A 26553-nucleotide genomic window follows, 5' to 3' on the forward strand; every position below is an offset into this window, starting at 1 on the left:
GGACCAAATACTGGCTGAACCCATGGCCTGGACGATCATAATTACTTTTCTTCTTGAAACCACCATTGGTTCAGGGCTGGTCACATGAGCCAAGCATGACTAATTGCACTGCCCTGGGAAAGTTGCTATTTTTTGTTTCTCTGTCAATTCCAGAATTACATAAGTCCTCTCAGCTCATGGTACCAAAAAACAAAACAAGACAGAAAGAAAGAATGAGCCAGCAACTTTCCCACCACGTATAGAGGCACTAGCTCCTGGCTGGGAATGAAGCCAACATGAAGAAAACAGTCACTAGCGATGGAGAGAGAGAGAGAAAGAACCATTATTTGAGCAAATGGACACCGCTCAAGTAAGTTAGCACTTAGCATCTTAACACTCTGGGTAACCTGCCGTAATAAACTCCTTTCTGCAGTGAAACTAACTTGAATTGCATTTCTAAAGCTTGCATCCTATGAAATCTTAACTAAGTCAATTGTTTTTCTCATTATACAATGTGATATAGCTCAGAGAGAAATTAAGACATTTGCCAGAAAGAAAAACTTTGAGGAAGCCTCTCTGACTTCAGGTCCTGTGCACTTTTACTTATCAGTAGATCATCACCCTCAGGAAATCTTCATGGATTACTCCGTGAAGTGTCATCTTCATGAAATACTCCTTTCGAAATTTTACTCTAATGGCAAATAGAATAGGTCTGATATGGACTAACATTACAATTGTTTTGATGATTTTTTTTCTCCTTTAAATAAAATATTTCTGCATTTTCTTTCTTTGATGTATATCCAAGTTTCCACATAGGAAAAAAACACATTACATTAGCATAATGCTTTGAATTTTATTTTTGTTCTGGTTTTCTCAAAACTTATTTTTTTAGTAACTGGAATGAAGCTAAGTGATGGAATTGAAAGCAATTGAAAATTATGTAGAATTATATAGATGTCAAGGGAAAGGTTCATAACACTTGGAAATTGATACAATTAAAGTAAATGTGTAAAACTGATTACCAAGAGAGTGAACCATCTTTTATGAAAGTAAAATATAAAAAATTATCCTCTCCTATATTGGTTGCATTTTGAATTACACAGAATGAACATGAAAGGCTAATGGACTAATGGGTAGAAAAAAAGATACGTTCTCATTTCACACTGTTGGTATTTCAGAATGCGCAAATAGTCAAAATTCACATTAGCAAATGCAGAAATGAGAATGAACAAACTCAAATATTCTTTGGCTTATAGGAAAGACTGACTGAATTCAAAGGTTATGAATGCTGAATTGCACATTAGCAGCCTCGTCATATATCATTTTGCTTTTTATAGATGGTTACACTGTCTATTCCATTAGTCAAATCAGAAAATTTAATCATCTTAGATTCTTCCCTCTTTTCAGTTCACCTTCCCTGTCATTACCATTTCAACTTATCACTTTTGTCTTATCCATTGCTTTTTTCAGGTTTATTGAGATATAACTGACAAAATTTAAGGTATTTAAGTGTACTATATGATGATTTTATATACTTGTACATTGTGAAAGGATTCCCCCCAATAAGTGAACACAGTCATCACTTCACTTATTTGCTTACCCTCTTTCCCCATTTTTGGTGAGAGCATTTCATTTTCACCCTTCTAGCAAATTTCAGTTATGAAACAGAGTGTTACCAGCTGAAATCCTCATATTTTAGATATTAGATCCTTCAGTTCAGTTCAGTTGCTCCGCCGTGTCCGACTCTTAGACCTTTTTCATCTTATAACTGAAAGTTTGTGGCCTTTTACCAACAGGTCTGTATTTCCCTCACCGATAGTGGTTCTTAACTGGTCACTGCTCCTAGTTCAGCATCTCTTGTTCCATCACTGTCTCATTCTCTTATTAGGCTTTAATAGGCTCTGTCTGTTACAATCCAGCCTCCATATAGCTAAGTGATTATATAAAAGCACAGAATTGACTATGTCACACTTAATACTCTTGAATTCCTATTATTTAAAACATAAAGTTTAAAACTAAGGTTGCCCAAAGGTATCTATTTGTTAGGCACCCTACTTGGAGATGGACTACAAAGTAGAATAAGATGGGAGCCTTCCCCTAAAGGAGTATGAATATGGATATATGACTGGGGAGGTAGAAAGTCAGCCAAAAACAGATCATTTCAGTATAACAGGGAAAGTGTTATAGAGAGAACCCAGAGTGTCATGGGGCTCAATGGAGGAAGACTTAACATAGCCTAAGTTTTCAGGGAAGTTTCCTGGTGGGATTATCCCTGCTGCTGCTGCTGCTAAGTCACTTCAGTTGTGTCTGACTCTGTACGACCCCATAGATGGTAGCCCACCAGGCTCCGCCATCCCTGGGATTCTCCAGGCAAGAACACTGGAGTGGGTTGCCATTTCCTTCTCCAGTGCATGAAAGTGAAAAGTGAAAGTGAAGCCACTCAGTCATGTCCGACTCTTCCTGACCCCATGGACCACAGCCTACCAGGCTCCTCTGTCCATGGGATTTTCCAGGCAAGAGGACTGGAGTGGGGTGCCATTGCCTTCTCCAGATTATCCCTGAGTTGAGGCTTAATAGATCATGCAGGCTCAGAAGGAAGGGATGCATAGATGATTATCTAGACAGCTATATGAGCAGGAGAAAATGTATTGAAGGGTTTTTGTTGTTCAGTCACCAAATTGTGTCTGATTCTTGACAACCCCATGGACTGTAGCATGCCAGGCTTCCCTATCCCTCACCATCTCCTGGAGTTTGCCCAAGTTCATGCCCATTGCATCGGTGATGCCATCCAACCATCTCATCCTCTGTTGCCCTCTTCTGCTTCTCCATACCCTGTCAGAGGGTGTGAGGTAGGAAATAGAGGTTCAGAAGGGTGGAAAAGGAGATAAGAAAGAGGTGTCGTGAGTATACAACTTACAACCATTCAACAACATTGAGTGCCTTTCTGACCGCCAGGCACTCTGCTGTGGATACAGAGTAAATCTGAGAAAAGCCGTCTCAGCTCTCTTGGAGCTCATATTGTACAGATTAGGAGTGAAACAAAACAAAACAAAAGCAAGTGTAAGTTCTGATGAGTGCTCTGAAGGAAAACATAAATGGCTGATATAAAAAAGTGAGAGAGCAGACATATTCAGACATTCTGATCAGGTCCCACTTAAATGCAAGAAGGAACTAACACATACAAAGTTGGAGGAAAGAGTCTCATTGCAAAGGACCTGAAGTAGGAAAGAGCTTGGCTTCTTTGAAGAACTGAAAAGAAGACCAACATGGTTATAGCAAGCAAGGGTGGCCCGGTGGCTAAAAATGAGATTGAGGAGATAGGGAGGGACCTCCTTGGCAAGGCACTCTGTCTTGATGAACTGTTTTTTATTTTAAGTCTAATGGGAAACCTTTAGATGGTCTAAAACAAGCAAGAATATAGCATGAGATGGAGTTTGGCTGCATTTCTTGAGTAATGCGTAACTAATAGTAGGTTCTAATTAGGAAAACTTATAGTCGTGTTTAAGGTGAGTCATTTTAATGTTGGACAAAGAGTGGAATAAATGTGAAAAACGACGGAGGGAAAAGATCTTGACTGGAAGGATATTGTAGTCATGAAAGCCACAGATAACGAGGCTGGTATTTGTATAGAGGAAAGAAAAACTTTAAGATATACGTAGGAATAAAATCCCCAGAATATTGTGAGGGAGGGTATAATAGTGGAGATGAACTAGTCTAGCATGATGTGGTGACTGTGAGTGACATGAGCTGATACTGGAGGATACAAATAATAGGGATGGTTTGGAGGAGGTCCTTCCATTATTTCTTGGATTTTTAGAGTCTGAGATATTATAGGATGGCCAAGTGAAAGTTGGCCAAATAAAGAAATCTAAAGCAAAGGAAGACCAAGCCAGAGAGACCAGTTTCAGAGTCCTTATCAGATGTTTATTTGTCATTTCAAACCATGAGTGAATGTGAAATTACTCATGAACAGTGTGCAGAATGGGAAGAAAGGTAGAACAAAGGCTGAATCCTGAAGAATATCAACATTAAATGGTAGACAGAGAAATATCCTATGATTGAGAATGAATGGTTAAGATCTGAAAGAGACACGTGCACCCCAATGTTCATCACAGCACTGTTTATAATTTCCAGGACATGGAAGCAACCTAGATGCCCATCAGCAGATGAATGGATAAGGAAGCTGTGGTACATATACACAATGGAATATTACTCAGCCATTAAAAAGAATTCATTTGAATCAGTTCTAATGAGATGGATGAAACTGGAGCCCATTATACAGAGTGAAGTAAGCCAGAAAGATAAAGACCAATACAGTATACTAACGCATATATGTGGAATTTAAAAAGACGATAACAATAACCCTATATGCAAAACAGAAAAAGAGACACAGATGTACAGAACAGACTTTTAGACTCTGTGGGAGAAGGCGAGGGTGGGATGTTCTGAGAGAATAGCATTGAAACAAGTATACTATCAAGGGTCAAACAGATCACCAGCCCAGGTTGGATGCATGAGACAAGTGCTCAGGGCTGGTGCACTGGGAAGACCCAGAGGGATCGGATGGTGAGGGAGGCGGGAGGGGGGATCGGGATGGGGAACACATGTAAATCCATGGCTGATTCATGTCAATGTATGGCAAAAACCACTACAATATTGTAAAGTAATTAGCTTCCAACTAATAAAAATAAATGAAAAAAAAGAAAAAAGAGAATGAATGGTTACAAAAAAATAACTCAAGTGATGCCAAGATACTCGAAAGTATAGAGTACATGTATAACACTAACAAATGCAACAAAAGACCCCACTGAGGTCATTTTAAAATGTCCCTTAGAGTTGACAACAACAGGGTCAGTGATGATGTTTGTCTTGACTCAGGAGGTGTTCACTGGTGGAGCAGAATCCCAGTTGCAGAGTGGTATTAGGAGTAAAGCAATTATACTGATCAACCTTCAGAAGTAAAGGGTAGGAAAGAGAGCTTGGTGGCTGGCGAAGATCATTCAGATGTTTTATTTTTTTAGTTATGCAAAATACTTGAGGCTGTTCAAACACTAAAGAGAAAACACAAGAAAAAGGAGAGATTGATGCCGAAGGGGTCAGTTCATTAAGCGTGATCCCAGAGAAGAGGTAAAGAACTGAGATGAACATCTCTAGGTAGAACGGCAGAGGAGTCTGATTCGGAGGTAGAAGTTAATCAGAGAGCAGCATCAAGGGGATAGCCGTCCAAACTCCTCAACGTGGCTCCAAGAACCTTTACAAGCTGTCCCGGGTCTGCCTTCAAGTATCACTTTCCACCACTCTGTCTTCTGAAAATTTTCACCTCTTATCTTCACAGTCTGCTTTAACCACCGGAGAACTCAGACTCCATCATACACTTTCATGCCTTCATTATTCCATATACATCACCTTCTTTTTACTGCCTGCCCCCACCCCTATTTCTACTTGCCCTGTGTGCTGTGCTGTGTTTAGTCACTCAGTCGTGTCTGACTCTTTGCGACCCCATGGACTGGAGCGCATTAGGCTCCTCTGTCCATAGGATCCTCCAGGCAAGAATACTAGAGTGGGTTGCCTTGCCCTCCTCCAGGGGATCTTCCCAACCTGGGGATTGAACCCAGGTTTCCAGCACTGCAGGTGGATTTTTTACCGTCTGGGCCATGAGGGAAGCCCTATTTACCCTAGCTCTGCCTATTACCCATTTCTTTCCCACCCAAAGTTCACATGAAGAAATATCCTGATCAAGCTTCAAATCTCATAAAAATATCCCCCAAATTGCTCATCTAGACACATATAGAAAATTGATACTTCCTTTCCCACATTCTCAAACATCTGTAGACTATGCTTCCTTATGCTGCGTACATGGCTAAAATGGAATTTCTGTGAGACGGAGAGTTATTCCTTCTATATCTCTGAACCCTTGATGTCTAATTCAATCCCTGGAACCTAGTACTCTTGACATTTTGTTGAATGGCTGAATGAATATCTGCAGCATCCATGTTAAGGATAGATGCCTCCATATCTCATCTTTAAATCATTCCTGGAATTATTTAGACATATTCTATAGCTTGAAACTTTAAGACAGTCTTAGTAATACTCAAGTCCCCTTGGAATTCTTGATGATGCTCTTTTGTATCTTTTCATATTACTTCATGACTTGGAGCTGAATAGCAACAGCCATGTATGTGTAATTAATAAAATATGCAAATAGTTTGTATCATTATCTTTCAGCCTACAAACAAGAATGAATAATTGTTACATTTAATGTGTTTGGTTGCATATCTTTCTTCAAATGACTCTTTCCCTCCAAATTAATTATATATCTCATTACTCCATTCATTCATCAAACATTTTTAGCCAGACATACAGATATCAGGAAGAACAGACCTCCCTTATTATGCATTAAATCCTCAGGCCTTATTTATCTTATTGATGCAAGTTTCTACCCTTTTCCAACCTTCCCCTATTTTCCCTACACCCTCTTCCCATGACAACCAGTTTTCTATTGTCTTATTTTATGTTTGACATTTTTTCTTAGTTTCCACATATAAGTGATCCCATGCAGTATTTGTCTTTGTCTATCTGGCTAATTTCACTTAGCATAATGACCTGAAGGCCTATCCATGTTGTCACAAATGTCAGGGTTTCCTCTTTTCTCATGGCTGAATAATAGTCTGTTGTATGTATATACCACATGTTTTGTCTATTTATCTGTTCATGGACACATGGTGACTATAGCTGATAACTCTGTGTTGTATAATTGAAAAGAACATGCAGTCCAGTAGACAGCACTAGGGAAGAATGTTGACGTTGTTCTGCTTAGTAGAACGTTTGCCTACAGAGTAAAGGATTCCAACTTTAGATCGTTGGCCTGAAATTTCTTTTTTGGGGCAGCTTCCCCAGATGGTTGGGAGTTCTGTCTGGAGTTTCCTGATTCCTGATTTAGTTGTTGTAGAGAAGGCCTGTGAAACTTGGGCTCTGGCAGGAAATCCTGGAGGGGAGTTGATATTTCTATGTGGTTTTGTGGAGTACAGTCAGCCCTCTGTATCTGAGGGTACTAACTAGCTAACTGTAGATCAAAAATGTTTGAAAAAAATTCCAGAAAATTCTAAAGGGCGAAACTTGAATTTGCTACATGCTAGCAACTACTTGTGGCTTCCCAAATGGCTCAGTTGTAAAAAAATATGCATGCACTGCAAGAGACATGGGTTCAATCCTTGGGTCAGAATGATCCCCTAGAGGAGGAAATGGCAACCCACTCCAGTATTCTTGCCTGGGAAATCCCATGGACAGAGAAGCCTGGTGGGCTACAGTCTGTGGGGTCCCAAAAGAGTTAGACAGGACTTAGGGACTAAGCAACGATAACAGCAACTCTTTACATAGCATTTGCAGTGTATTAGGTGTTATAAGTAATCTACAGATGATTCAAAGAATGTGTATAGGTTACATGCAAATATATACCATTTTATACAAGGGACTTGAGTATCTCAGATTTTGGTATTCCTTGGAGTCCTGGAACTAATCCCTTGCAGATATCGAGAGAGGATTGTATCCTACTTACAGGGAAGAAAAAAGGCCTGAATTCAACACTCGAAGTCCTGCAAGAGAGGAGTTAAGCTTCCTGCCCCTCTACCCATCACTTTTTTTTTTGTTCTTTGTCAAGTAGATTAAATACAGATCTGATTGGCCACATTTACTTATTGTTTGCTTTGAAAAATGAAAGTGTTAGTCATTCAGTTGTGTGCTATCTTTGTGACCCTGTGGACTGTAGCCGACCAGGCTCCTCTGTCCATGGTTAATTCTCCAGGCAAGAATACTGGAGTGGGTTGCCATTTTCTACTGCAGGGGATCTTCCCAACCCAGGGATCAAACTCAGGTCTCCTGCACTGCAGGCAGATTCTTTACCATCTGAGCCACTAGGGAAGGCTGATTTATTAGCTTCCTATTTCTTAGAGTTGGCTGGACAAGAAATCCAGCAGATATTAATATCTTTTCTCTTTTTTTAATATTTTATTTTCGTTTATTTGACTGTGTCAGCTCTTAGTTGTGGCACACAAGGTCTTCCATCTTCCTTGCGGCACGTAGGACCTTTAATTGTGGCATGTGAACTCCCAGTTGGGGCATATGGGATCCAGCCCCCTGATCAGGGATGGAACCCCAGACCCCTGCACGAGGAGTCTTAACCACTGGATCACCAAGGAGTCCATCTCTTTGTAGGTAAACACTGGTTGCTTTAGTTTCTTGTGGCCATCTGGTGGTAAGATTCATTCTTGGGAGGCGAATAGATTCCACTTGGGTCTAGTTTGAACCATCTGCTCAGTTTCACTTTACCAAATAATAACTGAGGTTTCTAGTTTAAATGACCTTTTGACTTCCTTTTTATACCTACCATTTAGATATCTCGTTGGAGAAGGGATGGCTGGGTCATGACAAGATTCAGGTGTCCTTTGAAACTCTGGACAAAATCGTATCTTATTGCCCTTAAAAGAATCTCTATAGCCATATATGCTCCTCAATCAATAGGAAATAATAAAATGATTCTTGGTTATAGATCTATGCACAGTGATAGAATTGCATAATCAGAACAACTAGACACATTCTACTTTTCATTTTTCAAATTGTTTCATGTTACTTGTGACTGATTTGATCATAATTTGCAATTTATATGAGATTCTTCCCTTTTCTCTACTGCAGCAGACTTATAGACATGACCCATTCGAACTGCATGGAGACCAGGCCATGATCCCAGAGATCTCCTCGCTTGTCAGAAGATAGAAACATTCATCCGAAAGCCTTTTAAGGTATTCAAAGAATGGGAATCAATTATTTCTCTTTAGGGAGGAACTGATAAAATTGGAGCAACTATTTTATTATATATAACAAAAGCTCTTGAACAGAGCTATTGTCAGACTGTAGGAATAATTATCAGGGGAAACGCTAAGCTTCCTTCATTAAAGACGTGTAGGAATTATCTCAGTTAGACAGAGTTCTTTCTGAAATAAACAGCATTACTTATATATAATGCTGTGTGTTTCCTTTCAAAATACTATGCCACGTTAATTCTTCTATGATTATATTTGATAATTACATTTACCATAAAAATTATAACTTAAAAAACCTGTTTTTCTCCAGTACATACAGTGATGGGAGTTTGTAACCTATGTACTCCTTTCCTAGTAGAGTTTAATGATGATACCATTACCCGAAATGCTCAATAAACCAACTGCTTCGTTATACTCATTACTTGATCAACAAAACTGCTAGCTTCACAAAATGTAAAGGTTTGTACATAAATGGAGAGAGACTATGGTTTCTAGATGTTTTAGCCTCTTTACCTCAATTAAGAAAAATCCTCATAGCCCCATACATTTCCTGAGAAAAAGCTGTGTATGTGTGTGTTTGGGGTAAGGGGGAGAAGAAGGGGACCAAAGGATGACAGCCATTAACTTCTACAAATCATTTTTACTGCTTCAAAAATGAGAGGTCAGTTTGTTTCTGTAATACAAATATACAAAATACACACTTCTGTTTTATCTTTGTTTTCTTGGAAAAGAGTATACCTACCTTAATTTTCCTTTCATCTTTGAAATCCCTTTTTTCAGATAGTTGATCACACATTATGACTGTGTGGTGGCTTTGCAAATTTGCAGGTGGTTATTACAAATTGTATACTTTATATTTCAGTTCCAAACCTTAAATTATACATAATTTCTTGGGTTATTATTATTTGGCAACTTAGCATTTTCTAAAGAGTTGCTGCTTAACAACTATTTGGGTACATAATATGTAAAACATTTTCAGTAAGTTAGATAAGAATATAAATAGTGTTAACACAACAATTTGCTCTCTGAACCTCTGCTGATTTTATGAGGTCCTTTGGTGTTCATAAGTAAAACACTATAGTGCCTATCAAAGATTCACTTAACTTTTTCCAGATTTTCTTTCACAGAAACTAAAACACTATTCATTGAAAGTATACAACTTTTTTTTACTTAATGTAATATTGCCCAAATAAAAAGCTTTTAAGCTTCAAATATTGTATTACAACTGATATGACTGATAAATAAATGTAAATAATTTATGTGCATGCATATATATGTATACATATGATAAACTTACAAAACAATATTAAAAATGTGAAGATTCTTTGTGCCCATCTGATGAGTAGGCATAGAGAGAAAAATGATTTAAGATAATATCTTTGCTAACACACTAAAGATTCAAACATGTACCCAAATCCAAATCCAGTATTTAGAATGTTGGAAGGAAAAACAGTCATTTGTTTTCTTACACTTGTACTCTATCCAGTTCAAGATTGGAAGCAAAAATTATAAACTACTGGGAAATTGCTATGTTGGGTCATGGAGTCTAACCCCAAATTACAGACTATCTTTATCCTGATCATCTCTTATTTACTAACTAAATTACTTCCAGAAGTCAAATCATTCTTCAGTAGTAAATGAGACCCTTAGGAAGATGCATATAGCGTTTAGAACCCCTGAAAGAATCCCATGCCCTAGGTGGGGGTGTTTTACTCTGCTTTGCTGCTCTCTGGGTCTTCACCAGACATCTTGGATGAAGATGTCCAACCGGAAGTGCAGTCATAGCCATGCTTCTGAATCTACTCAGTAATGGGGTCTCTCCACTTTCTAGTCCTGCAGTGCTGGGAGAATCTTAGTAATCTTAGGGTATAGTCTCGACTTTGTGCTCTGTACCTTTAGAGTCGTAGCAAGACTGTCTCTTATGACCACGTAATGATGTTAAACCAGTTCTGCAGCTTGGATCTCTAAAAGTAAACTATGAGATAACATATTTTCTGAAGAGGAAGCATGGTTTTTGCACTGCAGAGTTTTTCTCAAAATATACTTTTAGGTAACTGTACAAATGCTGTGTATTTGGATTAAAATAAGAAATATTCAGTTGACAAATTCCAGATGCCTATTTGCGGTCATGTAGATCTCTCCAAAAGTGAGGTTTTAATAAGAAAGACAGTTTTGAGGAATCATCTTCCTTTTTCGACCCTATTTTTCTATGCATATTAAAGTTTCATGAGTTTTTAGATGGAGATATACATGGAGAGTTCTACAAAGATTTTGACTGTGATGTCATATGATAACATATTTTTGATTTCAAATATTATATTTTGATTAAAAAATTACCGTAACATCCTTGTAGTTTTGCTTCTTCCTTTGTTTCTTTCTAATTCCCATTTTCCATCAACTTGGAACATACCCAAAGTAGAGGAAATTGACATTAAGCTTTTCATTTTGTTCCAAGAATACCTTTCCTCTTTTTTTCCTTCCTCCCTTTCTTCCCTTCCTCCCTCCTTTTCTCTTTTCCCCTTTATCTTCTGTTTATTTTAACGTTCACAGGAGTAGAAGCAAGCTCTCATGTCTGTATATAGAATTCACATTTTCTAATGTCGTGCTTGGGAAATAAATGGAACTTCTAAGGGTTAGACAGAGCTAAGCCTGAACCTTTAAAACATGTGAAAATGAAGAGTGCTAATTAATTCTGTTCAGGTGTGTGTGTGTGTGTGCGCGTGTGTAGAAAATGGCTTTATTGAGTCCAGCCTATTTGCTGGGCTTTTTGATCGAGGTTTTTTTTTTTTTTTTTTTTTGCTTTCATATCAGGGTGATAGTTTCAGAAGTTCTTCTGCACCAATCAGTAACAGGCCACCACCGTAAAATGAACCTTTGGTTTGCTTCATCTGACTGCCCTGTTTGCCTTCCCTCAGATGCCATCAACACGAAAACTGAAACCCAGCCAACTCTGGGTCAAAACATACAGAATGATTCCTGTAACGGAAGCAAACATTCCCGTGCCCAGCTTGACCCTCTAACTTCTGATTTCTCTGGATCCACTCTAGCATTTTCTAGTGATGAAAAGGCAGTTCTTGTTAGGTTCTTATCACCGGTGCCTGCGGAGTTAAGAGGCGAGGAGAGGAATGCTCTTTACATGCCTCTTGAGTCCAGCAGTCTTGGAGGGAGGTTGCAAGTTACCAAGAGCCTGAGTTCAACACCTTGCTTTACCCTTTTCAAAAAATGCTGTCTTTATGTAGCGTGACTGCGGAGCCTTCAGGCCAGTCAGCTGGTGTACGCATGCTGAGCAAAGGTCATGAAGGGGTGAGTGGGGGATAGGGAAACCTTTCAATACATTTTTTATATACTTCAAATCACTAATCGGAGCTCTACAAATATATCAACTTGCATATCTACCCCTGGGGCTATATTTCTGTTATTGAGTTTTCTGTTAAGAGCAGGAATCAAAAAATTAAGACTTTTTAAAAAAAATACACCTGACTGATAGAAAAATGCATAAGTATGGCACGTTGGTTTTGTATGTCTTAAGCTAGACGAAGAAAAATAAACTTGGTTCCATGTATGTCATCGAGAGAATAAGTAAATTATCAAGAAAGTGAAAAGGCAACAGAGAAAAGAAATGGTCCAAGAAGGAAAGAAATGCTATATATACACACAACTTGCCCTTAACTTTATGTTTGTGGCACATGTGGCTTCTTAGAACATTATTTTGAAACTGTTCAGGTTATGTCAAAGCTGCCATATTTAAATAAAAATTAAAAATTGCCTAATGTGACCACTTTTTAAAAAGCCCAAGGATATTCTCATACTTCAGTAAAATTCCAATACTTTAATATGTCCCTCCATTTTTACACATGTTATTTTATGTAATTATTATATATTGCTGGGGAATTCTTGTCAGTTTCCATTTTATATGAGAGTTATGTCTCACAGAGGTTTTAGACTTTGGTCCTAGTTAATAGTTTAGTCAAGAGTAGGCCCAGGGCTGAGGTAGCTCTCTTCATATCTCTGAAACTCTTGTATGTTTGGAATTTATTTTTTATTTTATTACGAACATGTTTTTCTTACAGTTTTATTGAGATTTAATTGTCATACATCACTGTATAAGTTTAAGAAATACAGAATAATGACATGGCTTATCTACATCATGAACGATGACCACGGTGAGTTTAGTGAACATCCCTCATCTCATATAGATACAAGAGAGGAAAAAGAAAAAAAATTTCCCTCGTGATGAAAACTCTTAAGGTTTACTCCTTTAACTTTTATGTATAACCTACAGCATATTTGTAATGTATGAAAGTTACTCAGTGGACATAAGTTTGAGCAAATTCCAGGAGATATTGAAGGATAGGGAAGCCTGATGAACTGCAGTTCATGGGATTGCAGAATTGGACACGACTTAGCAACTGGACAATAACATAACATACAGCAGTGTTGTTAAATAATACAGTTAAAGATTTGAAATGATTTATATTTAACTTTATTAAAGATCAGTTATATTCATCATGTTGTACATTACATCCCTAGAGCTTATTTGTATTATAACTGGAAGTTTGTACCTTTTGATGGCCTTCCTCCAATTCCCCATCCCCAACTTTGCCCACTTATTTACCTTTTTTTCCCCACCACCCTGTCCCCCTCTGGAAACACTTGTTTGTTCTCTGACACTGTTTCTGTTTTGTTATGTTTGTTCATTTGTTTTGTTTTGTTTAGATTTCCACATATAGTGAAATCACAGGCTATTTGTCTTTGACATATTTCACTTGGTCCATGTTTAGAATTTGTTGATAGAATACAACTGTCCTTTTTTTCTTTTCATTGTAATATTGCCACAGTGACCACAAAAGAAGCAGATTGACTCAGAGCTCTTTAAGACTTTCTCCTTGACCACTGTGACATATCTGTGTGTCTCTGAGCTATGTCCGCAGTGAGCTCTAGCAACTCAATGAAATTAGAAGGATTATAAAGGGCCGTATCGGATGTGGAGCAAGGAATCCATGGGGCGTCAATTAGCTGCAATATGCCAGTAAAGAGGGATCCAGTGCTTCTCTGACTCTGCCAGCATCTGCAGCCTCTGGTGCCCATGAGAGGTGTGTTAGACACATTGAACTTGGCTCAGCCTTTATGCTCAGCTGGAAGCAAATTGTAACAGAGAGATACATACTGTGAGATCCATGACCTTCTACAGCAAGATGGTAAAGGTAAAAGGAGAGAAGTACTCTAGGCAGCTCATACCTTTCAAATGAATGCAAACTTTCTTTCAAATGAGAAGATGCTTGTAGGTAGTAGCATTTAAAAACAAAAAAACAGGTGTGCACAGGTGTACAACAATACAGGAAAAAAAAAGACAAAACCAACTTAAGAAACTTTGCTATTTCTTTAATTCAAATTCACTCACTGACTCTAGTAAAAAATATGACTGAATTGGTAATGGAACGGAAATTAAAACTCATGACTTAGGTTTTGTGCATTTAGCCAAGTTTACCAAATATCAGTGACTCTTTGGATTGAACCATTTTGTCCCTTCTGCTGCAAAGTCCTGCATTTTGATTCTATGTAGGCATACCAGAAATAGAGGCAAAAATGAAATAAAACAAAAATAATCACAATCAAAGGTACTAATATCATCATCAAATGGAATTTCAAAACGTAGAAGCAAAAGAGAAATTCCTCCTCATTGTGTTCATGTCTGTGCATAATATTCTAATTGAAACATATTAAAACTGACAAACTATTTTTAAGAAGAAAGAGACAGAAACAACATGGTGAGTGGTTTAAAGAAAATGAAAAGACTTGTGTGCAAGTAAAACCATCCTTACTTGAGAGGTAAAGCTGTTATAATGCAGGCAGTCAACAAGATTTCCCGTGCATTGTAAATACTGCTGCCGTGAATACTGGGGTGCATGTGTGTTTTTGAATTATGGTTTTCGCTCAATATATGCCCAGTAGTGGGGTTGCTGGGTCATATATTAATTCTATTTTTAGTTTTTTAAGGAACTTTCATACTGTTCTCCATAGTGGCTACACCAACTTATATTCCCACCAGCAGTGTAGGAGGGTAGTGTTTTCTCCACACCCTCTCCAGCATTTATTGTCTGTAGGTTTTTTGATAATAACCATTCGGCAACCCTCTCCAGTACTCTTGCCTGGAAAATCCCATGGACGGAGGCGCCTGGTGGGCTGCAGTCCATGGGGTCACTAAGAATCAGTCATGACTGATCAACTTCATTTTCACTTTTCACTTTCATGCATTGGAGAAGGAAATGGCAACCCACTCTAGTGTTCTTGCCGGAGAATCCCAGGGATGGGAAAGCCTGGTGGGCTGCCATCTATGGGGTGGCACAGAGTCGGTCACAACTGATGTGACTTAGCAGCAGCATTCTGACCAGTGTGACGTGATACCTCATTGTAGGTTTGATTTGCATTTCCAATTAAAAATAAAAGACTGTCTAAGCCTTGGGATCTATAAGCTCTGCCCTTTTCTAAGTGACGTGGGGCAAAGTCACTAAAATTTTTTTTTAATTAATTTTTACTGGAGTATAGTTGTCTTACAATGTAGTGTTAGTTTCAACTGCCCAGCAAAGTGAATCAGCTATACGTATACAAACAAGCTTCTTTGAACCTTGTTTTCAATATACATTAAAACGGTGGGAAATATTACACGTGAGTGTACACAGACTGGGAGGCAGTTTACAGATGTGTGGTTCTATGGTTTATCAATAGATATCTGCACTCCCATATTCCAGTGACTAAAAAACCTAAAGACATTGAAACACTGGCATCATGGTTATTAGTATTTTTAGACAACTAGCTATAGTATTATTGCCCCCTAACATTGCAATTTCTTGCTCTATTTCTGCAGCTCAATGACAGAAGTTCAGAATTATTCCTGGCACCTTCTTGGAAGTATTTCCGAGTATTACAAAGTAGAGACATCACGTTGCTGACAAAGGTCCATCTAGTCAAAGCTATGGTTTTCCCAGTAGTCATGTACAGATGTGAGAGTTGAACCATAAAGGCTCAGCACCAAAGAATTGATGCTTGCAAACTGCAGTGTTGGAGAAGACTCTTGAGAGTCCCTTGGACTGCACGGAGATCCAACCAGTCCATCCTAAAGGAGATCAGTCCTGAATATTCATTGGAAGGACTGATGCTGAAGCTGAAACTCCAGTGCTTTGGCCACCTGATGTGAAGAACTTACTCACTGGAAAAGACCCTGATGCTAGGAAAGATTGAGGGCTGGAGGAGAAGTGGCTGACAGAGGGCAAGATGGTTTAATGGCATCACAGACTCAATGGACATGAGTTTGAGCAAACTTCTGGAGATAGTGACGGACAGGGAAGCTTGGTGTGCTGCAGTCCATGGGATCACAAAGAGTCAGACACGGCTGAGCAACTGAACAACAGTGAGTGGAAAATGCTCCAAGAAACTACCCATCCTCACCCCATAAGCCTTTTCTAGGAGAGCAGTACATGCCTACAGCTTTCTCATACTCACAATCTCCCAACCACACCTACTACCTTTGTGGTCCCTTGGGAAGGCTTTGCTTCTTGGACCATGGTAGATCCCCACCCCATTATTCACTTCACTCTTTGGCATACTATGGGATTCTGACGTAGTTCTTTTTCTACAACCCAGATTCCAGAAAATAGAGATTTTCCAAGGGCCATTTCTCTTAGCTCTTATTGCTGTGCATATTCCAAATAGCAAAATTATCTCTGTGCAAATATCAGACATCTTTCTGTGTGTGTATAGCACATTAGAAATGCAAACAGTGATTGGTCAGAGTTTTTAAAAGAGCAACTAATATGAAAACAAGTTATTAAAGGCTGGTCGGAATTATGAAAGAGACCTGCAGAGGAAATTCTAATTCAAGGGGCTGCTGAGCCTCTCCATTCTTAGAGCCCTGGAAATGCATGTGTTTTCTGATTCCTCTGAATACATCTGCCCTGCCACCTACCTGCACCCCACACTCTGAGCTTGACCAGCAGCTGCTGACTCAGTCCTCAACTGGCTGCATGTGGTGGCAGGAATGTTAATTATTGCCTATAATCTACACATTATCCCAGAGAAAATAACAAGGTAACTACCCATGTTTAAGAAATACATTTATGGAGGTGAGTGCTGCAGTCAAGGGAATGGGTGTTTTGCGGGCAAGTATTTAGGCAGGAATGTGAACCCTTCTCTCTCACTCCCCACACAGGCACCCGAGACAGAGGTTCATCAAGCCAGAGAATGTCAAGGCTATGTTCTCATGCTGAAGGGATCTTAGCAAGTATCTGTTCCTTTCCCAGGTAAGGAATCTGAGGCTTGAAAAGACTTAAGTCATTTATTCAGTTTAACAGCAAGAGTAAAAGTTTAATGGAGGAGCAAAAGAAAAGAAAAAAAAAAAAAGCTCTGAAATTACCTTAGGGAAAGTTCTTCCTTAATATTATTAATTCATTTTAATACTCCATTGACATTAACTTATATTTGTCTTTTTCTCCCGTTTCTTTGGGATGCGACACAGGATAAGATTCCATTCCCTGTATCTTGCAGATGCTGAAATACAGCTCCCTGTGTGCATTCTCTGTTCTCAGGGATGGCTGATCCTATCCTTGTAGTCCTGAACTTTTTAAGCTTTCCTTAAGACATGGTAAATTAGGGGCCAAAAGGATCTCCTTCTCTATGACAGCAGCACTTTGGGGAGGCTGAACCTGTACCTCTGACTCAAGGCTGAGTTATTACAAGAAAACCAGAAAAGGAAGGAAGAAGATTTGCATTTCCCACTGTTGAAGACAGTTTGTCAGGATGAGAGGCAGACACAGCAACGTGTAGCGACTTGCTCTTCTATTTGACGACGGCGAGGGCGAGGGTTTACCGGTGCTGTCTTCAAGGCATGACCTGGAATACAGACTGACCCGGTGTTTCTGGAATGCAATTCTGTCTGAAAGGCCAAGAAAAGATGATAGGTTTTCAAGGCACATTTGGGTGTTCTCAGGCTCTCCTTCTATAACCCAAATGGAGATATTCCTGAAAAGCTGTCTACAGAGATAAAGAAATCTGGTTAAAATTCCATTATGTTTTTCTTTGGCTGGCACTGTATAATTGAAGATGTCTTCAGAACAGAAACAGATCGTTGCTTTGTGTGGGGGAAGATAAAAGCACACATCACATTGCAGAGAATAGAAACAGAACCTTGCCACTCCCCAGTTAAGGAATACGTCACTCTCACCTGCAGAGTTCCGACCTCCTTCATCAAATCAATTCTTCTGTTCTGCTGCCACCAGAGACATCTTCCTAAATTGATCTGATCTTGCATCAATTCTCAAAATACTTTGGGTTGCTTTTTTCTTATTAGAAAATTCAAATTTAGTTCTGTTATCTTATCTCCCTTCCCTTCCCTTAAAAATCTCTTTTCCCTAGTAAGTCTCATTCAAAAGAAAAACTATTTGTAATTTCATGGAGTGGGGGAGGGGAGGCGCAACACAATTTTTTTCTTTTGCCCAGACCGTTCTATCCATTCTTCAAAGTTCTTTCCATTTTCCAAGGTCGAGTTGATCTGCTAGACCTCTCAACAAATAGATCTCTACTCTTCTTGCATGAAATGCATGTGCCCATCAGTCTGGACCCTCTGCATGGGTGTGGGATACACGCAGTCACTCAGGGCCCCAAGCTCAGAAGGGCCAGTGCTTGGCTTCATACTCTGCTCTTGAAATTTGAACAAGGGCCCCTGCATTCTCATTTTGCTCTGGACTGGAAAGTCATACAACCAGCCTTCTTCCTGAACTCCTGAAGTTAATTTAACAATGCTGTGTTTCTGCTCTAACGGTTATCATCCACACTGTTGTTCTGATCCACTTTTGTGCGTATTTAACCCCACTAGAGAGGGAGCTCTGGAGAGTCAAAGATCTCCTTTGCTGTGTTCCCACAATACCTGGGAGAGCAGTTTCCACGGAGTGAAGACATTGATGAGAAGGCAAGAAGACTGCTTCGAACTCTTCAGGAAAGAATGAATCAAACCAACATCTACAGAGAATAGAGGTAAGAAGTTTTGCAAACTTAAATGCACCAATCACTGTGCTTTGTACTGTTAGAGGGAAACCCAATCTCATCCCTACAACATGAAGAATAGGTACTACTATGGCATGATTTCTCCAGATGAGGAAACCAGGGCTTAAAGAGGGAAGGAGGCAGAGGTCACATCAGAAGTGACAAAGGGACTTCCCTGGTGATTCAGTGGTTAAGACTCCACACTTCACTGCCGGGGACACGGGCTCCATCCCTGGTCCAAGATCTAAGATCTCACATGCTGTGTGGTATGGCCAAAAAAACAAAAAATTGGCCAGATCAAGAGAGTCAGGTCTGGCGCATATAAAGTCAATGAGCCCATGTTCTTAACTCCTAGAGGACTGTGAAAGTTTCAAGCAATTAAAAAAAAAAAATCTAAGTAATTTTTTCTAGAACCAAGGCCAAAGCAACAAAATTGGTCTCTCTAGTAGTCCCAGCCCTGAGTTTATAAAATCTGCCTACAGACTCACAGATTTAAGTTGTCAAATGAGTTTCTAGTAAGAAAACATTTTTTAGTTTACACAAACATTTTGCTATCTGCAGCCCCTCAGATGATTCCTTCAACACACACACTATCTTTGTAGTTTAACGTTGTTGTGTTAGTTGCTCAGTTGTGTCAGACTCTTTGCAACCCCGTGAACTGTAGCCTACCAGGCTCGTTTAGTCCATGGAATTCTCCAGGCAAGAATACTGGAATGGTTGGCCATTCTCTTCTCAGGGAGTCTTCCTAAACCAGGGATGGAACCCAGGTCTCTTGCATTGCAGTTGGATTCTTTACTGTCTGAGGTACCAGCAAAGCCCACTTACCTTTTGTAATAAAATTCTATATGTAGAGAGAAAAAGTGTTTCAGAACACGAATACAGAAAATCTAAGGAGAAGTATTACAAAATCAACTGAGCAAGCAAATCCAGCGAGAAGTCAAACCCATGTCAGCTATCATACCAAGGAAGGCTATGATTTTCCAATGTGGCATCACAGGCGTAACAAATTCAGGGGAACTGACTACTGAGAGTTAGTGGAAAAAGACGTTTTACTGAGTTGAGTCAGTTAGCAGTTTTAACTCACTGATTATTAAATTATGTTTCATATAATAAACCAGGCCTTCTGTTTTGCCCCTTAATCCGAGTTTAAACCATGGATGAGATGCATATAGTGCCTTGAATGTATTACTTTAGGTAATATATTGTGGTAAAGAATGGTAAAGAATCTGCCTGCCAAGCGGAAGACCTGGTTTGATCCCGGGATCTGGAAGATTCCTTGGAGAAGGAAATGGCAACCCCCTCCAGTATTTTTGCCTGGGAAATCCTGTGGACAGAGGGGCCTGGTGGGCTACAGTCCATGGGGTTGCAAAAGAGTTAGACACAACCTAGTGACCAAACTTATCCTGCTGTGTTTAAGAATTTGCATTAAACATATCAGGATATTTCCAAACACAATATACATATGCCATAGCTCTGGATATGTATTAATTTCTTTAGCACAAGGTTTTCCATAAAAACCTCACAGCATTTGTCTTCCCACTTTTAAGGTACTGAAACGTCAAAATCCTCAGTCTTTTTATAGCTGTTGTCCACCCCGATCTTTTTCAGTAAAAGATACAGATTTTGCTGCCTCATTCTGGAGGTACAATTATTACCATGTCCTTGAGCTTCCTGGGGCTTTGTTTTCAAAGTTACTGTTTTAATTCTTAAGTAAATTGGTTTTCTCCTCCAATATTATGCCAGTCTCCAAAAGGCATAATAAAAAGAAATAGAAGTTTGGCTTTCTACTTGAGCAGGAGTAAATACTATGCTAATATAGCATGCGTCCACTTTCATAATGTTGCTTTAAGCTATCCAGAGGCATCTTTATTCTCAATCCATGAATATCAAAGTTTGTTTTACAAAGTAATTTCTAAGTAACTCTAGAATACATGTATCATGTTCCCATTTGGTCCTTGTTGGATATCTTTTTAATTCTAATTTTGGAAACTTAAAATCATGTGTACAAAGACTGATTATGGGTCGACATGGTTCTTACATCATATAAATGCTGATTTTGTTTGCAGCAGAGAATTTACAAGCAGTATCAGATCTCTTTCTCACCCAAGTCTTGAGTCAGGATATTTATCGTTTTTCTAGCTAACTAATTATTTAGAAATAAAGACTTTTTTAACTACAAAAATGAAATTTACTGGACTTTCACTCAAGATAGTGAACAGGTCACAAGGCACCAGTGAAAACTGCCATATAAAGAACAACTGCAATTGTTGCATATATTTTGATTAATGCCAAACCAGTTGTGATCCAACCTATATTCACGTTTTAAGATGACAATAAAATGTCCAGAGATCTATTTCTCAATCAGTCATTGGGTAACTCACCTGTAACCCAGTCAATATGAGATCTGAAGGAAATCTGTTGTAGCAAATGAGGATAAAACCTGAGATTCTTTAGACCCAGAAATGAAGAAACAATAACAACAATTGTACATATATTGTAAAAACCATTCCAAGAAAGAAGAGAACTCACATTTTACTCAACATTCACCTACTATTCTTCTAGGTGCTGCAGACGTTAAATAATTTAACCTTCACAGAACTAATGAGCAGGAATTCTTTGTTTTCTTGGCAGATAAAGAAACTGAAGACAGTAAGTCTGGTTTATCTAATTCTAAAACTTAACTTTCTTTCACCACACAATGGCAAGGATCATTTTGATTTTAAAATTGCTTCAAGATTTTTGGCATGTTGATCTTTACCTTCATAAGTAAGTGGGAAAATATGATATTCTGTACATGTTCATCCCCACATAACAGTTAATAAAAGGTTTTAATCTGTCTATGAATTCCTTAATGACAACATTTATAATAGTCTGGACGTAGGGAGGGATAACTCTTTGTAGCTCTCTGTGCAAAAATCCAGACAATGATTTCTCTTCCATTTCTAATTCTTCATCTATATGTTATATTTAAATTGAAGTCATCAGCAGATCATAGTGGAAATCAGTTTGTGCCACAGGGCAAAATCAATTGACCGTATTAGAAGAAAGGTTAATAGTCACCTTCACTAACCCCAGCTTTTGTACCAAGTTTATTATCACCCTTGAAATAGAACCTGCACGATCAATTTCAGATATCAGAGCATAACACACACTCTACAGGGAACCCATAAAAGAAGGCAGAGGAGGCAATAACTCCACAGTTAGGAAAAACCACGGTTTTGATCGTGCGTGGAAAACATCAAATTAAACCTGGTACTTGGTATTGACTCAGCATACCAGCTTCTCCCAGCGTTTCAGCTGAAGTTTAATCTTGGGCTAACTCCCCGGAATGAGGCCTCTGCTCCTGCGGCACCCTTACTGGCAGTACAGAATTGAACAGGTGCCGATTAGTTTCTTCAAATGTGCAAAAATAATGCATATAGGCGAGCACTCATCAACAGCTTATCATTCAAACAAAATCAAGAGGAATGAGGTTTTCAAAATTTCTCCTTTTCCTATGATTTGATCTCAGATTTGATGAAAAGTTAGTTTCAGAAGGACTTTTTTTTTCTCTGCCCCCAGCTTGGTCTTCAGTCCTCTGTCAAAGACTTGTTCTCATCCACTTCCTTATCCCTTTTATTTCTGCACAGTTCTGCGTTACTGAGGCCACAGAGGTCTGCTTTCATGACATCCAGACCGAGGCCGTGATAGACTTCTCTCTGTGTGCAGAAAGGTTGGCAGCAGAGAAGGTAATGTTGAAAGGGTCAAAGTGATCAGAGTGGGCTAGAGAAGGTGGCCAACTTACTTACCGCCACCAGACCTCAGGTGTACCCTGGAAATCCAGGAGATAATGTCATTGCACAGATGCCAAGAAATAGTGTGTTCTCATACCATTGAGGGGCATTATTTCCCCTTGTGGTTGGTGTCAAGAATGTTTATTTTAGGTGAATAGGGTTGACACATTCTACAGTATTTGAGGAAGGCAGTCTTGTTGAATGAATGAATAAGAAAGAGAGTGAATTCCACAGATAAAGGCAGACGTCTACAGAAAACACTGAGAGAGAATTTTCTATCACTCTATATATTTTAAAAGCTCAGCAAAACCTGAGCACCCAAACAGAGCTGCTATTTCCTAATTACTGTGTACTTGGCACCATGCCAGGTACTTTACAGGTCTGATTTATTTAAATGCCAACCACCATCCTGCTAAATATCTTCTGGTGGCCAGACTTGAAGATGATGATTCCCCCGTGATCCTCACCTCCTGGTATTTGCGCCTCTGTGTCTCCTCTTAGCATGAACAGGGCTGACCTGTGTAACTAATAGGATACTGCAGAAAGGATGGTGTGTAGCTTTCGAGGCTAGATGACACAAGCCACGTGGCTTCTGCCTTGCTCACTCTTGGGTCGCTCTGAGGGAAGCCAGCTCCATGTCATTAGGACACTCCAGGCAGTTCTGTGAAAAGGACCGCAAAAACTGAGGAACTGAGGCTTCCAATCAACAACCTGCATTATTTGCCAGCAATGCAGAAATAAACCCAGAAATAAAGCTTCAGCCCCAGTTAAGCCTCCGATGACTGCAGCTCTAGCCAGTTTCGTAAGTGCAACTTCATGAGAGACCTTGGCTGGTACACCCTGGTGCAAGGGACCCAGCAAAGCCAATCCCAGATTCCTGGCACCTAAAAATTATATGAAATAACACACTTTTATTGTTTTTTATGGTTATAAGCCACTAAATTGGGGGGTCATTTATTATACAGAAGTAGATAACCAGTAAAACCTTTATTGCCCTCGTTTTACAGATGAAGAAATGAAAACTATGAGAGCTAAAATTACAAAATACTAGTACTTCTCTTGTTTCAGCATATGCCAGTAAAGACAGATCATAGAGACTGGATAAAGTATGACAAGGGAGCCAAAGAGGAGAGTAACCAGGAATGGACCAAGAGGCAAAGTTCACTTATTTATTCATTCATTCAACAAATAAATTCTTGAGAATCTACTGTGTGCCAGACACTGTTCTGAGCCATGAAGATTGTGCTGTGACCAACATCAAGGAAATCCCCTGCCCACCGTTTTGAAGCTTACATTCTAGTGATGAGTGAGTATGTCAAAGGGTACACCAAAAGGTAAATCATGAGGCACAATAGAAGTGGAAAGAGAAGCAGGCCTAGGGGAGAACAAGACCATGATAAAGGCAGGCTGCCATTGATTCCTTCCTGCGTTGTGGGTTCTTATGACAAAGTCCTTTATTTCCCAACCCAGGGATCAAACCCAGGTCTCCCACGTTGCAGGTGGATTCTTACCTGTCTGAGGCACCAGGGAAGCCCCTTATCTGAGGTGGCCTGAGTGTACTGCTCTGTTCTGTGACATGACACATGTTAGACGTGGGTCATTTTTCTCTTTCGTGTACTCATGTATCCCATGTGTCTAGAGCTGAGCCTGGCACATAATAGGCGTTTAGTAAATTTGCAATGATTTAATGCCTTAGAAGAATAAAATTTTTAGGGAATTTAGTTGCCTAAGAAGCTGTTTTAGGTTGAGCATGTTATTTAAGACAGAGTGAATTCTGCCAGTGTAACTTCTCTTCCATTTTCAATAGAACAAAACTCATTGCGCAATAAATATGATTTTCCTCTCAGTAGCCATGCCAGAAATTAATTTGAGTGTGCAAGATCTTACAATCTAAACCTGATACAAGGAAACACGCAGTTGGGATCCTAGGATCCTCCTAGAATCAAAATACAATTCCTCAGAATGTGAGTCTGCACTTAGAGGTGAACCAGGATGTGTGGTGTATGCCTCCTTTGAAAGGACACAGAGGACGCAGACTTTGCATGCAGGAGTAACCGCAGCCTTCTTAGAATTAGGCATCATGGGGTTAGAGTTCCAGGCTTCAGTCCTGGAAACATGGGAGTGGATTTCACAACAGAAACTGGAAGGCGAATCCTTGGAAATCAGGATGAAAAAGCTCTCCTTCCCTTAGATGGATTCAGAAACCTGATTAGGTGTGTGGGCGTGTGCTCATAAGTGGGTTTGTATGTGTACAAATGTGATTATATGCCTTTGTTTTTTGGAAGAGAGGTGGCTGGTGAACACCTTATTAGAACAAGCAGGTGGATAAAGTGTGACACAGTAGCCAAGGCAAAAACCAGGGAAGTGAAGCAGAAGAGCTTAGACTTAATTTTGCGGGTTTAACACATGACTTGTTTTGTTTAGAGATATTTATGAATTTGCCTGTGCATTTATTATACAAAGTGGTAATTACTTGCATACATAGGTTATATGGTGCTCAAATATGCATGGTTTATACATATTCAAATATGTCAAATCTTTGAGTGAAAATACTGGACTACTAAATGTTTATACTTCTAATTGTATTAGAGTGGGGTGTATCTGTGTCTATTTGTGGTTGGCAGAACAATGGCCTCTAAAAAAAATGCCCCTGTCCTAATACTTGGAACTTTTGCATATGTTAAATTACTTGGTAAATGGGAATTAAGGTAGCAGATGAAATCATATTTGCTAATCTGCTGGTTTTGAGGTAGATTATCCTGGATTGTCCATTTGGGCTCAGTGTAATCACCAAGGTCCATAATGCAGAGGAAGGCAGAAGAGTCAGTGCCAGAGGAATAGGCTATGAGTGGACTGGCCATTGCTTGTTCTGTAGATGGAAGGGAGCCAAGCTCTAAGGGCAGCTTGCAGAAGCTGGAAAAGGCAAGGAGACAGATTCTCCTTCAGAGAGGAGCGAAATCTTTCCAACACTTTGTCTCTAGCCCAGAAAGACCATTTCAGAACTTCTGACCTCCAGAATTCTTAAGATAATACATTATTTGTATGCAGTGAACCACCAAGCTTGTGGTAACTTTCTATAGTAGCAATGGAAAAGTAACTCAGTGCTATATGCATTTGTAAGTTTTATGAAAACACACAATTTCAAAAAGTGAAAGATTCAGAAGTTGCTTTGGCTTATAGGCTGAAAAGTTCCATCTGGAAGTCAGATCCCAGGAACAGTCCTTTTACTCCAATCAGCGTCATAATCAATAATACTTACGCTATCTCTTGTGTACTTGTTGACGCCTTGCAAAGTTGCACATCACGCCATGTATTTCCTAAACAGCAGCATTTAGAGCAGTCGTTTCCATTTAAATGCTACTTTCTACAACCATTTGTTTCTTTTTTCTTTCTTTAATGCATTTTAATTAAAGGTAAGAAGAGAATAAAAAAAGATGAGAGAACTAAGTCAGCTGCAGTGTGTAGGTGTAAGATATTGCAGCCCTAAGCCTTCTGCTCAGTTTGAAGGTAGAAACACAGTGATTATAGATACATTTCTAAATGAAATTCTACATAAATCCTAGCTTTGAACATGAGACTTTATGGAAGGCAAAACCGACACTGCGTCTTTGTGAATGCACACTGATTTTTTTATGCCTAATTAATTCTAATGATGGAAATCTATGTTGCAAGTGCTCATTCAACAGAAAGGTATTTTAAAAAATATAAATAATTGCACAAATAATTGTTGGGTAAATCCTTACCATTACTAATAACAGTGCCAATTTCGAACATAGTACTTTAGCATACAGAATTACTTGCCCTTGCCAGGCAGTAAGAAAAATTGCAAAATCAAACAGTCAATGTGAGAATTTAAAGCCATACAAAGGAGAGTTAATTTAAATATGGCTTCCTTCAGGGACTCTGCTGTATTTAGACCAGTTGAGATGTGCTTAAAAAAAGGAAACTCA

At 39.2% G+C, this 26553-nt stretch overlaps 2 long non-coding RNA genes across 2 annotated transcripts in view; both read left to right on the top strand.

Annotated features, from left to right (window-relative positions):
* Positions 1-15851, top strand: part of LOC122688023 — a 69870-nt gene extending 54019 nt beyond the window's left edge. Inside the window, exons 3-4 of the long non-coding RNA XR_006339305.1 lie at positions 8668-8774; positions 15661-15851. This is a non-coding gene — a long non-coding RNA (uncharacterized LOC122688023). The remainder of the gene's footprint in view (positions 1-8667; positions 8775-15660) is intronic.
* A 300-nt stretch (positions 15852-16151) lies between these two features.
* LOC122688015 overlaps positions 16152-26553 on the top strand; it is a 61392-nt gene continuing 50990 nt past the window's right edge. The window contains exons 1-5 of the long non-coding RNA XR_006339300.1: positions 16152-16203; positions 17002-17092; positions 18664-18821; positions 22460-22558; positions 23672-23909. This is a non-coding gene — a long non-coding RNA (uncharacterized LOC122688015). The remainder of the gene's footprint in view (positions 16204-17001; positions 17093-18663; positions 18822-22459; positions 22559-23671; positions 23910-26553) is intronic.

This window comes from Cervus elaphus, chromosome 32 (genome assembly GCF_910594005.1).
Source record: "Cervus elaphus chromosome 32, mCerEla1.1, whole genome shotgun sequence".
NCBI classification, from domain to species: domain Eukaryota; kingdom Metazoa; phylum Chordata; class Mammalia; order Artiodactyla; family Cervidae; genus Cervus; species Cervus elaphus.